Below are 15,874 nucleotides of genomic sequence, written 5' to 3'. Positions count from 1 at the left end.
TCCTGCCCTGACTTTGCGGGGTGAGCCCCTGGCTGCATGGCCACGGGTCACCTGGCTCTTGTCCGGAGAAGCCCAGAGGCCTGTCCTCTGCCTCCCAGGTCACAGAGACAGGCCCAGAGGCAGGCAGCTGGCTCCCTCCTGCCCATAGCTGTGCTATGTCACAGTTCTAAAGGCCCCCCCTCAGGCTGACACACACACGGTCCCTTTGCCTTCTTGAACTTCAATTATTTTCTGTAAGAAAGGATTTAACACCTTGAGGCACCTTATAGAAATCTGAAGGGGCTTTTGACCCAGGTGAGCATGCCCCCCATCGCCCCCTCGGCTGTAGGGAAGTTCCTCTGAAAACATGTAGCCAGGCACAAGGAATGTATGCGGAAGGGGTGAAGGACAGCGCTGCCTCTACTTGGAAAAGAGAGTCCTATCTGGAATCAGAGGGAAAGGGTATCATTACCACTCCCCCCCCAGCTCTGAATAAATCTGTTTGGTCATTTATAACCCCAGCCGGTTCATAGGTTTTGCTCTACGCCTGGTCCCATCCTCATGGTTCAGTCATGCTCCCTGTCTCTCACCTTCAGTGCCCTCCCCACCCTGTATCTACAGAGTGTACCCCTTTCAAGACCCAAATTCCAATGCCACTTCCAGATGCCCTCATGCTCTGTCCTGCCCACCCTAACCTCTCCTTCCTCATTTCCCATCAGAACTGGGTACAACTGTCCTAGCCCACCTGGGTAGGGCCAGCCTTTATTGGCTCACAAGCTATAAACTCCTCCAAATTAGGGGGCATACAAGGGCTAATTGACAAGTACACCACTACCCTTAATAGAATCTAGAATAAAACAGAAAATTCTAAGTGAATGAATGAGGAAGATGTGTTATAAATATTTAAACATTCATATATTCATAAAATTATTATCCTTCATATATAAAGAGCTCACATAAATCACCAACAGGGAAAACATTTCATGAGAAATGAGAAAATTATGTAGACAGCTAATTCAGGCAATAATAAATATAAGTGGTGAGGAACTAAACAAAAATGCATTTTAGGTAATAAAAATACAAATCAAAACAACAATAAGACATTCACTTTTTCCTCTAGGAAAACAAAGGAGATATTTAAACTTTAAACATTCGATACCAAATGGTGGGGAGAGCAAAGGGAAGCAAACACTCTCCAACACTCCTGGTGGGAATGTAAAGTAGTATAACCTTTCTGGAAGGCACCTTAGCAAAAGGCATCAGAAGCCCAAAACACACACACCTTTTTCACAAATCTAACTCCTAAGCACTTATCTTCAGGAAACAATTGTATGAGTGCTGTTCGTATAAAGATGTTTATCACAGGGTGGTGGATAAACAGGGGAACCGGAGAACGTTCATACCACAGGCCACCAAGCAGCCCTCACCAACGATCGTGCAGAATGTGAAAGACTCCCATGATGCATGGAGTACACGTAGCAATATAGACCACGGTATGTTGCCAAGTGAGAACAAGTTATGAAAATGGCTCATACGGTTTTATAAGAAAAAGAAGTATATATACATACAAAGCAAAAACACTAGAAGACTAGATTTCAAAATGTTAACAATGGTTACCTCTATTCTGTTTGTTCCAGTTCTTCTAAAATTTAAGGTATAGTACTTACACAGAATATCAACTGTTCACTGGATAAAGCCAGTGACCAGAAGTCAAGACGGAAGAGGTCCTCCAAGAATACTCCCAAGTCCACCTTCATCCTACCACACCCCCAACTACCTCCCCACCACACACCCACACCCACACACAAAGAAGTTGGCATCAGTCATAACCTAGCTCCCAACCAATGCCCTTTACAGGAAGCCCCCAGCCTCCCCCAGGAGTCCCCTGAGGGGGTCATAGCAGACAACTATCCCTCTGGACAGTGGCTGCTGACCTCAGGCGTCCACGAAGCTCCAGAACCACCTGACAATAAAGATGATTCAGTGGAATGAGCCACGGGTTTAACCCAGCCAGTAACAGCCCTCATCTATTAATTACTGTTGCATTAATTCACTTAAGAGCTGATGACTTCATCCATCACAAAGAGGCCCAGTAAGCACATTCCTTGGGTCCTCCTCATCTTGCAGCAAGGGGCAAAGGGGACATCGAGTGCATGGTGACCCAGGCTCCTGGCCCAGCTCAGCCCAGCCCCCAGGCAGGAACGGACGGTGATGCAGTACTGACTCCACACCAGGCACACTGGTTGCACTTCATGCACCAAAAACCCTCAGAGCCACTTGGCAAGGAGATGCGGGCACCCCAGCATTCTGGTCTCTAATTTGGGGCCATGAAGCACTTACGTGACTTTCTCAAGATCACACAACTAAGAGGCTGAGCTGAAGTTGGAACTCTCATCTTCCGGTCTCTTGCACGATACCACTTCCCAGATTGTAGACTCTGCTCCCCGACCGCATGACTTCCACCGCCAGAGCTTAGGAAGCCTGTGGCACTGGAATCAAAGCTGACGGAAGTACACAAACCCATGGTCAATGCCTCTCTCCCAACCCTGCCTCTGCTCACAAACGGAAGAGCCTGGGGCCGTCCCACGGCCATCCTGTGCTAAAGATAGTATCACAGATCAGAGGGAAAAATTATCAAGAAAGGACTCACCTGGTCTAAAAGCTGCCAGCCACCTGGTATCATCCCAGCATCGTGGCCCCGTGCAAAGTGCCAGGGGACACCTTGAGAGCTGCTGGCGGGGCCCTGGCCCTGCTATCAGAGTGGACCTGGGTGGGTGGTGCTAGTGAGGGAGAGGAGAGCAAAGGGGGCCCACTGCACAGGACGCTGTTGCTGAAACCACGAAGCAAAATATTTTCATTCATGAGTTCATCCAGCCTAAACATGCATCTAATCCCCAGGAACTGACAGTTCAAAACGGCTCCCAGGCGGGAAAGAGACAGAGCGCTTAGTTCAAAGGCAGGAGGAGCCAGGCTTTACCGCTTATCGCCCAGTGACCATCAGCAGAGTCAAGGAGCTGCCTGGACTTAACAGTTGTCTCCACACCAGCCAGGAGGCCAGCATCTTAAAGGGCCAGGAGCCCGGCACCATGAGCTCTCAGTGTGCCCTCCCTCCTCCTTACCTGGGCCCTGGCACAGAAGAAGGAGCCTTTCTGCTTGGTTGCAGGGTCCAGACTCACTTTTCAAGATGGGCCCTAATGTGATGCAGCGACCCAGGGAAGGAAAGAGAGGGCACATATCGGCTTTGCACAAGAGGCCCCCTGGTGTCTGCCAGGAAGGGCCTTCAGGTACCCAGTGACCAAGGTGGGAAGGAGGGGGAGAAGGAGGGAAGCAAGGTATCTACAAAGTCAGGCACCAACCGGGCACAAGCAATGATCAGCACTGCTGGCTTTCCCTGCAAACCTGAGGCCACTCTGAGCCACAAGGGCCACCCCTGGGGCCTGGTCTGCAGGGCTGGCCCGGGTCACCACCTGGAAGGCAAACTGGCAGGAAGAAGACCTCCCGAAGACACTTCCTGGGCAGAGAGTGTTTATACAATCCAGAATTTGCGATCTCTTCTGGAAGGCTAGGTTGCCTTAGGGACTTTGGGGGGTTGAAAAAAAGCAATACCCTTTTGGCCCCTGCCTGACTGATACTTTTGAAAATATTAGGTGCTATAACAAGCCAGCCCCTTAAGAAACTAACTTTGTATGAAGTGACATTAGGTGTAGTTTTTCCCATAGGGGTCTCTCTCCAGCTCAGCAGGAGCAAACTCTGAATACTTGGGAGTCTGGCAACCCCTTCCTAGCATTTTCCTGTTAGTGATTTATATGAGCTCTTTATATATGAAGAATGCTTTTATGAATATCTGAATGTTTAAATATTTATCACACATCTCCCTCGTTCATTCATATAGAAATTTTTTAATTCCAGATTCTATTAAGGGTAGTGGTGTACACCACTTTTCTGGTGGGAAAACCCAAGCACCTGGACTGGACATGCCATTTGTACCCAGTGAGAACTGGGTACAAAAAAGCTGCAGCTTTTTTGCTGGTCTTCCAATTCCCGTTCTAGAGACAAGGAGCACTCCAAAGAACAAGTGAGCCCCAGCGTCTACTGTGTCACCAGACGCCAGGTGTTTCACATGCCCTGGCCTAACCCCTCCCCCTGCAAGGTAAAGTCCCATTTTACAGGTGAGAAAAACAAAGTTTAGAGAGGTAAGGTAAGGTGCCCCAGAGCACAAAGGCAGTAAATAAGAATTTGAGGATATGGCCCATGGCTCCAAAAGCCACGGGAGCCTAGAGACAAGATCCAGGCAAGCCCAGGACCTGCATCCTCTTAGGAACTCCTGCCTGGTGCCATCTGTTCTCTGGCATCCAGAGAAAGCCCAGGAATAGAGGTCTCTCGCCTCAGAGTCAGCACAGTGAAAGCCAAACATGGGTCTGCATCCTTCTCCATCCTGAGCAGCCCCATGTCGCCCACTCGCAGCCTGCTCTGGTCCCCTCCCTGGTACAATGCCACTGCCCTTCGCGCATTCAGCGAGGGATCTTCTGAGAACCCGCTCACTGGGAGGCTGACGTACCCCACAGAAATCATATCCTAATGGAGGCTTCTCTAGTACCATAACACACAGTGGTTTCAGCACCACGAAGGTGAGATTGTGGAACTCACCCCCAGAGTGCAAACTCTAGGAGAACTTTTACTGTATCTGTGTTCAGAGCCCGATTTAGTTACAGGAAAGAACTGTACATTTCTAACCATAATCACAGGCTCGAGTACCAGCTCTGACTGTGATCTCAGGGAAGCCGCTCAGCCCATCGGAGGCTCAGTGTTCTCCTCTGTGAAACGAAGAGGACAATCTTGGTGGGGCTGGCAGCTCACGACGTTGGTGCAAAGCCTCTGCCAGAAAATGAGACCAGGCTGCTGCTGGGATGTAGGCTTGAGTGATGCTCCCAGAACTGGAGACTGGACCCTCAGACCAGGGTGCTGGTATCCCCCAAGGAGCCCCAGGACTCACCCCCTCTCCAAAATGTGCCCCAGAGAGAAACCCAAGGGCATGATTCCCCATAGATTCTCATGGTCCTTGCTGACTCCGTCTGGGATACTGAGGTTCAAGATGAGCACAAAGTCGTGAGGCTGGAGTCAAATAATGTGGTATAGGGGTCATGGGGGTGGGGAGAGACCTTTACCCCAGACTGTCCAATTATAGGTCTCAGCTCTGCTCCATTTTAGCTGCATGACCCTGAGCACATTACCGGACCACTCGGAGATTCACACTCCTTATATTTTAAGTGGAATAATACTACCGACCTCACAGGACTCTTGGGAGAACAGGAAACACATAAAGGTCTTAGCAGAGTCTGGTGCATGTAAGTGTCCAATAAGCGACAGCCATATCAAATTATGTAACAGCCTCAGACTCAAACAAGGGTCACAAAACAGTCTAGGTCAGTACTATCTGATAGAAATATAACATGGGTCACATAGATTTTTAATTTTCCAGAAGCCACTTTTTTTTACATTTATTTTTGAGAGAGAGAGAACAGAGTAGAGGCAGTGAGAGAGGGAGACAAAGAAGCTGAAGCAGCTCCAGGATCTGAGCTGTCAGCACAGAACCTGATGTGGGACTCAAACCCAAGAACCACAAGATCATGACCTGAGCCAAAGTCAGATGCTCAACCAACTGAGCCACCCAGGTACCCCAGAAGCCACTTTTTTTAAGTCTATTTATTTTGAGAGAGCGCACGCGAACGCGGAAGCGCGCATGTTAGTGTGCACGCACAGGAGAGAATCCCAAGCAGGTTCCCTGCTGTCAGTGCAGAGCCCCACATGGAACTCAGTCTCATAAACCACGAGATCATGACCTGAGCCAAACTCAAGAGTCAGACGCTTAACCCAATGAACCACCCAGGTACTTAAAAAAATAAATAAATAAACATAATAGGAGTGCCTGGATGCCTCAGTCAGTTGAGCATCTGACTCTTGATTTTGGCTCGGCGCATGATCCCAGGCTTGTGGGATGGAGCCCCGCATCAGGCTCCATGCTCAGCACAGACCCTGCTCAAAATTCTCTCTCTCCCCTTCTGCCCCTCTCCCCTACTCATGCTCTCTTATCTCTCAAAAATAAATAAAATAATAAGAAAATAAAAAGTAACATAGTAAACTGCTGAGATTAATCCGAATACATTTTCTTTAACCCATTATACACCAACTATTGCCACTTTAATAAGTAACAAACATAAAATTACTAATGGGATATTTTACCATTTTAATACTTCATCTTTGGATTCCAGTGTGTATTTTAGTCATAACACCCATCAACTCAGATGCTATATCTTCCTAAGAAGAACATGACCAGCATTTAGGTCTCCTAAAATGGATAGTTGGACAAGGAAATGCACATACCCAAGCTGTTCCTAACATACCTCAAAGTTTACCAATCACTTGTTGGGTCCTTGGGTCTGCTCTTGATCGTTTTCTCCCTCCCTCCTGCTGACAGGCTGAACTTATTTAAAAATTGAATTTAAATGAATTAAAACTCCTAAATACTGCTCCTCGGTCCCCCTAGTCACACCACAAGGGTTTGAAAGCTACACAGAGCCAGTGGTCACTGTCTGGGAGAGCTCAGGTTCTGGGTACCCCAGGAAAATGAGACCTGGAGAAGATGGCAGGAGCAGGGGCCCGTCAGAGCAGAAATCAGCCACTGCTACAGACCTGGGGCTCTAGGGGCCCCCGGGGCAGGATATGCCCCTGAGGACTGCATGCACGCCATCCATTCTTGCTCAACTTCCTGTTGCCCCAGCTCCAGCCCAGAAAACGTCCCGAGCCACCCACTGTGCCGATTTCGCAGCTGCCTGGGCCAGGAGAGGTCCCTCAACGCCTCACATGGATGCGCCTTTCTTCCTAGCCAAACACTCGGCTCACAAACATTCTTGGAACATCAAGGCGAAAATGATGATTTTTATCAACATGCTAAGTATTCTTTTCTCTGAAGACACAAGCCAACCCTTGATTGTTTCTATGTGCGTGCTAGAAGTATCTTTCTCTGGATATAAAGAGGAGGACAGAGCACAAGCTAGGTGGGCCAGCCTGCCAGCAAGGAAAGGAGAGAATACTATTTAAAAAAAAGCAGACCCCAGGACTATTTAGGGCGGGCAATCAGCATGCCCCACCCTCCACATGTACCCCAAGTCACGGCCTAACACGGCACATCAACGGCCTGAGTTACGGTGCCAGTTTATCTGATGCACTCTGGCCTTCTGAATCACAGGAAGACATTACGAAAGATTTCCACAAATAGTAAAAGGAAGCTGTGAGCTATCCAGGTAGCCAGGAGCTGCCTGTTTTCCAGAAAACAAAGACCTGACTGTTGGGGACACAACGACATGTGGGTCTACACGTGTATCTATGTTAAAACAAAGAACAAAAATAAAAACAAACAACATAAAAGGATACAGCAATCATTTAAATTTGATTGATGAAAAATACTCTTACGTGCAGCCTGATGTCTGGATACACTGACTTCCCCAGGGGAATATAAGCTCCATGCAAGCTGGATGGATGGATGGACAGATAGACGGATGGACAGATGGGTGGGTGGGTAGATGAATGGATATTCTAAGCCTCGCCCTACACTCAACAGCCTTTGAATATTCAAAAGTATTTGCTTCCCCAGAAGTCACCTCAAGTTTTGCATGGATCATATTTTCTGTATCAAAAACATCCTAGAGGTTCAGCTCAAAAAAACTACACATTAATATCACTTACCTGCATTAGGCTCCAAACTGTCCTCAGTGTCCCTCTCTCTCCAAGCCACAGGAAGAAGGGGTCAACACAGCCAACACTCCCCGGCCAGGGGCACAGGGGGTGTGACTGTCAGCAGCCGGCCACTCGGGCGCCCATACCTGGGCAGTCAGGCTCTAGACTTGGGTGGAGGGCAGAAACGGCGCCAGGTCTCCTCTGGGCGCCACTGTCACCACAAGTCAGGAAGACCTTCCTGCCACAGAACTCCCTCTTTCATCTCAGAGGACTCAAGTCAGGACTTGGCGATTCCACGTAATCTGCATGTGGTGGGTCCATAAGATGGAGCTGCGTGTGCAGCAGCCTTTATACCTGTGTTTAATTTCTGCTTAATAAGACACGTGAAATGTTCTACCTAAAGGCCAGCAGACGGCAGGACACACATTTTCGGATTAACAGTTCTGTTAGAGATGTTTCCAGCAAGCCAATGACCTCTCTGTGATGTCTATAATTATATCCACAAAACATATAAATCTCAATACACTTTTAGTAAGCAGTTAATACTCTGATATAAAATATTTACATCTTGACCAAATTCATCCTGCATGGAGTAGTCCTGGTTTATCAAGTTATTAAATCCACGGCCATCAATCAGTCCCCCGCCTCGCTAAACCAAGACCTGAGGACTAAAGCAAGCTTCCCTCCCACGCTCAGCAAAGGCTGAAGCCTTTCTAGCCTGGGAGTTTCCTCATCACCCAATGTCTTGTCCATTGTCCTCCTATGAGTAGCAGGACCTCCATTGTGGCAAAGCCAACCCCCCCCAGCCACCAAGCCGGAAGCCTGAGAAATCCTAGGGACCCTCCACCTGCCCTCCAGCTTTGCAGTGATGAGCACCTAGGATGGGTCACAGGCCAGCTGCCAGGGCTCCAACATGGCCAGCCAACTGCCTTCCAAGTTCAGCCCCAGGTCACCTCCTGTGGGAAATCTCCTTGAGCATGCCCAGTCCATCTCACTGGGCAGCTAGACTGCTGCACCAGGCCATCCTTGATGCCCCTTCTCGCACCCCACAGCCAATCCAGCAATAATTCCTCTTGGCCTTGCCTTCAAAACACATCCACATTGGGGCGCCTGGGTGGCTTAGTCGGTTGAACATCCGGCTTCGGCTCAGGTCATGATCTTGCGGTTTGTGGGTTTGAGCCCCACATCAGGCTCTGTGCTGACAGCTAGGCTCTGAGCTAGATGTCAGCACAGAGCCTAGAAGCCTGTCTTGGGATTCTGTGTCTCCCTCTCTCTCTGACCCTCCCCTGCTCTCTCTCGCTCTCTCGCTCTCTAAAAAAATAAATAAAACATTAAAAAAAAAAAAAAACACATCCACATTAACCCCCTTCTCCTAACCTCCGCCTGAGGTCTCCCCAAACTCCCACCTGGATCTCTGTAACTGCCTCCACCCTGATCCCTGCCACTCTTGGGGCAACAGAGCAGTCAGAATCGCTCTTTTCAAATGCAAATCACATCTTGAGACTGTGCTCCACATCCTACAATGGCTCCCCATTCCATAGGGTCAAAGTTCTTAGGGCAGGTTCCCAGACTCCATATCATGGCTTCCTCCTCATCTTTGGTCCATGGACCACCCCCCACCCCCACCCCCGCAGCAGATGGAGGAAGCAGAAGGACTTTGTCTTAGATAAATGTTTCACATGCATCAAGATTCCACAGTATTACAAATGAAACCAGTTACATTGAAATAATAATTGTTTAAAATATGTGACACAGGGATGCACGTGCATTAAGTCCTAAGATCCTGTGGCTGTCGATTCAAACTAGTGATGAGAAGAAATATTTCAAGATGTCTGATACAATTTTAATAGGTAATAAAAATGTCTATAATTTCCTTTGTTGATAAAGTCACAGAGTTCTTCCGGGGGAGAGGGGTTCCTGTCATCGTAAATGAAATGTATGCTGATTTCCAGTTAAAGATTAATGAAAATACAGAGGTAATTTCCCCCAAGCTCAGAGATGCCCTGGGGGGGGGGGGAGTAAGATGAGGCCTCAGCAGCCCCCCTTGCTCTCCCCTGCCCCACCCTCCCCACGACACCCTCTCTCTCCAGGCTCACCAGCCTTCCACTGTTTCTCCCCCAAGGCAGATAACACTCTGCCCTTAGAGTCTGTCCCTGTCTGCATGGTCACTTCTTCACCTCCTTCAAGTCTCTGCTCACACCCTACAGCTCAGGAGAGGTGGCCCTACCACGGCCAGCATTTCCCACACCTCTTGTCCTGCTCCGTTTCTTCCTTCCTTCCTTCCTCTCTTCCTCCCTCCTTTTCTTCCTTCCTTCCTTTTCTTTCCCTTCTCCTTTATTCTTCTCCTTCCTTTTCTTTCCCCTTTTTTCTCTTCCTTCCTCACTTTGTTCCTTTTTCTTTCTTTTCTTTCCTTTTCTTCTTTCTCTTTCTTCTTTCCTTCCTTATTCCTTTTTCTTCCCTCCTTCCTTCCTTTTTTCTTTCTTTTTCTCTCTTTTCCTTCCTTCTCTTTATTTTTTCTTCCTTCATCTTTCTCTTCCTTCCCTCTTTCCATTCCTTTCTTTCAGGAGCATTTATGACTTTCTGACATGCGACATCATTCCCTTATTATAGTTCTGATTCTCATCCCCTCTTCTTTCTCTCATCCCTCTCCACTCCCTTCCTCCCTTCTACTCTTCCCCCATCACTCTCTTGTAGAACACAGGTTCCTGGAGGTCAGAGGCTTTTGGGTCTTTTGTTCAAGGAAACATCCCTAGCTTCTAGAACAGGGCCTGGCAGGTAGCAGGAAATTAAAAGCTGACTGTTGCAACGTGAATGACTGCCTGCACCGCCTCCTCGGGGTCTCACTCTGACACCCATCAGCATTCTCTGATCCACCCTTCTCACTGTCAGATCTGGTCAGCCACTCATCTCCTCACACCTATCGGGAGCCTACTTCACCTGCACATGGAGGCAGACCGCCCCCCCCAACAGCCTCTCCAAGCTCTTCACACACCCACCTCTCCAGTCCTACCTCAACCTTTCATCCTGAACATTCTGAATTCTCCGTATCTAATGCTGTTCTACTGTTCTGCATTTGTGTCTGTCTCTGTGAGAGACCTCATCCGGTTCAGCTCACCCCCAGGTCCCTAGCATCCAGCTCCAGGCCTGGTACCGCCTGGTGCCCAGGGACTGTCGGATGGATGCATGAGCGAGTGAATCAACTGGCAGATGAAATAGGAGCAGAAGCCAGCCTGGCTGCCACGCAGGGAGCAGGCGCGCTGATACCAGGCACACACCCCGGGTGGGGCCCATCACCCTGGCTCTTGCTTGGGCATTTCACAGGGGACCCACAGAAGCTGGTTCTCAGTTTAAGGAGATAATCCAGCTAATAACAGGATTAGTTCAGGCACATCCCCTAAACCATAAGCTTGAAATCTCTACCTGGGCAAATGTTTGGCCAGCCTCCACCAGGATCCTTACCCTTACCAACCACAGGCTCTCCCCCATCGCACAGAGCCCCTCGGCTCTGCCAAGCCACCATGGGGCCATCATGGGGGCTCTGAGATGAGCAGCCTGCTTCAGGGGGCCCTGGCATCCCCGATGCCACAAGCCCACTACAGAGCCCTGCCAACTTCCACCCCTGTGACACCTGCTCTTACCTGTGCCAAGAAAGGTGATTATGCAGACACGACAGAAAAGGAGACCCCAAGAGGGCAAACACCAAGGTCTCTGAACTGACAAGTGAGAGCAGGCTCCAGGACTGTGCCAAACCCACGTGGGGCATAGGTGCTATAATGACATCTGAGGTGGCAGCATCTAGAGGCTGTGTCCAAGAGGAACCAGCCTGGGCAAACTGACTCCTGCTACCTCAAACACACCCCAATCTCTTCCTAGCTCCCTGAAAACCATGGACTATAGAAAAGCTCAACTCCGGGGTGGGAGGTCTGGGTGACGGGACAGTCACGGAGGTGCTACGGAAAAGGCTTACAGAAGTGGCATTGGCCACTGGCCAGATGGCAGAGGGAAGTGAAATGTTCAAGGCTGGGCCAGAGTCAAGGAGTGGTGTCCACAAAAGCAAGTCACAGAAAATATGAGACAAGACTCCCCAACTCCAGACCCCTTCTCCATTAATGACTAGTTGTGTCACAGTCAGACCTCCGACAACTCAACCTACAAGGGCTCTGCTATCTGATACAGTAGCTGCTAGTCACACGTAACTAGTTAAATTTAAATGAACATTAATTAAAATTAAATAAAACTAAACATTTAGTTCCTCAGTCATACTGGCCACTTTTCAAATGCTCACAAACCACACATGGCCAGTGGCCATCATATTGGACAGAACAGAACAGAACAATTCCTTCATCACAGATGAAATTAATTAATACAAATTGAGGGGGGGGGGGCCAGCACATGGTAGGTGTTCAATACCTTCATACTTCCTGTAACTTCTAGTCACTCCCCTGACCTGTCACTGCTCATGCCACCTCCTTGAAGCCCTCTTGGGGTAGCAGTTGCTCAGTCCACACAGCATGCTTCCCTCAGGCTGGGAGATGGATCAGTATTCTCTTTGTTCTCCACTGCCCCTTGAAAACTGTGATGCTGTCACACCATTTTACAGATAGAGAAATGGAAATCCTAGGAGGGGAAGAAAGTTACTCATCGTCAGGGTATTGGTGGCTTATGAAATTATTCAAGAGGGGAAAAAATGGGTTGTGGTGAGGCCTCCAGAAAGACTTTCAGAACCCCACGGAGCCTCCCCGACAATCTGAAGGCAGGTGTGCCCAGCAGAGTAATGGCCTCCCAAGTATATCAAGGCCTTAAATCACAGAATCTGTGAAGGCATATTCTATATTTTATGGCAAAGAAGCATTACGGTAGCAGATGGACTTAAGGTTTCCAAATTGGATGACTTTAGAATAGAGAGATTAGCCTGGATTATCTGAACGGACTCAATGAAATTTTGAGGGTCCTTAAGTGCAGCAGAGAGTGGAAAATGAGTCCATGTGAGAATGATGCTATATGAGAAAGACACAACTGGCTACTGTTGGCTTTGACCATGGAAGGGCTCATGAACCAAAAACTGTGAGCCTCCAGAATCTGGAAAGGCAAGAAAACAGATTCCCCCCTGCCCTAGATCTGCCAGAAAGGAATGAAATCCTGTTGATGCCTTGACTTTGACCCAGTGGGATCCATTCTAGATTTCTGACCTGTTGAACTGTAAGATAATAAACTTGCGTTATAATGGTTTCCTATGGCTGTTGTAACAAATCTTAAAATACTTTGGTGCCAGAAGTTGGAGGAGGGGTCTCCTCTAACAAACACCATAAAGACTAGAAGAATTCTGAGGAACATGCTGGAAAAAGACTGGATTGGCTTGAACAGAACATAGTACAAGTATGGATGTTAACGGCTCAACTAATAAGGACTCAGAAGGAGTGAGGAACACAGTAAGGAAAACCTAAATCACCTTAGAGAATCCTTAAATTGTTGTGAACAGACTGTTGGTATAAATATGGATCTTAAAGGTACTGCCAGGAAGGGCTCAAGAGGAAATGAGGAAATGTCAGTGGAAACTGGAAGAAAGAGGATCCTTGTTACAGAGCAGCAGAAAACTTGGTGGAATTGTACCTTGCAGTTATGTGGAAAGCACAGCTTGCAAATGATGACCTAGGGTACTCACCCGTGCCAAGTTCTAAGGAGTGTTGGAGGTATGGCTAGGTTTATTCTTGCTGCTTAGTAAAAATGCAAAAGGAAAGAGATAAACTGAAGGAAGAAATAGTAAACATGAAGGAACTTGGTTTTGACAATTTGGGGAATTTTCAGCCTCTCCAGACTGCAAAAGACACTAATATTAAAACTTCACTGTCAGGAAAGCGTGTTCTACAGTAAAAACTGAAGGCATGGCTGGACAATCTTTTTTTAATACCTCAGAAAGATCAAAAGGTCAGAGCACTCAGTCACACAAAAAGGCTCTTTGAAAAGTGTGTGACTCATAGGTCCCCTCAGCCACCTCAGTAGAAGCCAAAAGAGAGAGATTATCTACAGAGGAGGAGGCCCACAAGATCCTTGAGAATGTCATACCAGGAGAAACAGTGCCAGCTTGCACTGCAAGAGGCAGAGAGGGACAAAAATGGAAGAAAGCTGTATGATCTCCAAAATTCTACAGGCAAAACGTGGGCAGATAAAACCTCTCAGCTGCAAACCATGCTACCCTTAGTGAAAAAGGAAAGATGACCGACTCAGAGGGTGGGAACCTTGATCCCCAAGGACAGAGCCAAGACTCACAGAAGAGTTCTTAAAACCAAATCTGGAGTTTCCTTCGCTGGATTTCAAAATTGCTTGGGACCAGTAACTTCTTTCCGTTTTATTTTCTCTCTTTCTGAACAGAAATGTCTTTAACTGTTACCCTATGCCCAGTCCACCATTGTATTTTTGGAGCAGAAAACTTGTCTCTTTAATTCCACAGGCTCCTAGGTGAAATGGAATTGTACATCAGGACGAATTATACCCAGAACCTCGCTCACAGTTGATTCAGGGAAAATTAAGAAGCTGTCACTGGAAGTGACTTCAAGAACATACTTTCATAACTGCAATTGAGTGATATAAAGGTGCTACCACTACCACAATTACTTGTTAACACTCACAAAACTAGTGACCAAACACCTGAACTCAAATATGGAAAAGTCCATAGCATCATGGTCATGCTTGCCAAGGCAACCAGAAGATAGTCTCTACCTTATGTCTATCTTCCAAATGTTGCACAAACACATATCACTAATAGGATCCAGTTTCCTCTACTTACAGCTAGACTTTAGCTATAAAAGAATATGAGACATAGTTTTTGCTTTATCACCATTTGTATACAGCAAGGTACACTGGAAGGAGATTAGAATGAATACCTAATGCCAACCCACTTTACCCACAAATCGTCCATTATGCTAGATGCATTTCATTTAATCCTCAAGGCAGCCCAATAAAACAGACAAAAATATTTTTTAAATTTACAGATAAGGAGGCTCAGAGTGGTTAAGAGACTCAAAGATGATACAGTTATGAAGGAACAGAGATAAAACTCAAGACTCTCTGAATTTTAAGTTCATGTTCTCCATCATTGCATGCATGTTAGGATCACAGTGGTCCTCAAGAGATCTAAAATCTGAGGTAAAGGATCACCAATTTGCATGTTCAAAGTAATGGGGGAAGGTTACACAAAAAACAAACTTGGTGGACCAAGTGAAGCAAGTGGAAGTCATCACAATCCTAAGTAGTCCTTGAATAAATACTGTGTATCAGGTACTGCTCTAAGTACTAAGGATGTTAGTCAAATAACCACACTAATAAACTCTTAAGTACAGCCATTTTGAGAACTAGTAAGGGAAGAGGCTTATTATACCAGTAGAGGATAGAGTAGGGGACTCAGATCTAAGCACAAAATCAGAGCAATTACAATTATACCAAGAGATTTCTGCCCTCTTAAGAGGAGCTCATTAATTTGAACTGAACTCTAACAGTTGACACCTTAAAACCCCTAATGGAATATTTTTTAATCATATAAAAAGAATCAAAATGCTAGTCAGATAGTGAAGAATTACCAGGGCAAAATCTCAAAAAAAAACAAAAAAAAAACAAAAAAAAAACAAGGACATAGAAAGACAAGACAAGCATTCAAAGTTACTCTTGCCCTGAGGTCATTTTCTGATCCAGAAGAAACATATTAAGTTGAACTATAGTTGTGGTGATCTCCTGGGATGAGAGGGACTGAAGTCAAAACCTAGGTCCCACCCAAGGTGGAGAGTTTAACTCACCACATACAATGAGCTGAGCCTCTAAAGGACTTCAGTTTGAGAGTGAGGATGAACCAGAAATAAACAGGTCCTCTTTTGTGAGCCTGTGGCTCACGTTGAAATTACCTAAGAGCTCAAGGAATCTCAGGTTTCAATAACTAGTAGTACCACCACAGCCCAGCAGAAACAAATGAAAATCTTCTCTGGAAAACTTGTTCCTAAAATGTATTTTCAAATTAATGACCAGCCCATAGTCAAAAATAACCATGCACATGAGGAAATAAGACACCATGAAACAAACGACTGAAACAAATTTACAAAGATTTCAACTAATAGAATCTTCTCACAATCAAGAAAACAATTGTGTTTACCATGTACAAAAAAGGTAAAAAAGA

This window comes from Suricata suricatta, chromosome 6 (genome assembly GCF_006229205.1).
Source record: "Suricata suricatta isolate VVHF042 chromosome 6, meerkat_22Aug2017_6uvM2_HiC, whole genome shotgun sequence".
Lineage (NCBI taxonomy): Eukaryota > Metazoa > Chordata > Mammalia > Carnivora > Herpestidae > Suricata > Suricata suricatta.
The sequence above is the reverse complement of the archived record's forward strand: the minus strand, read 5'-3'. Positions refer to the sequence as shown.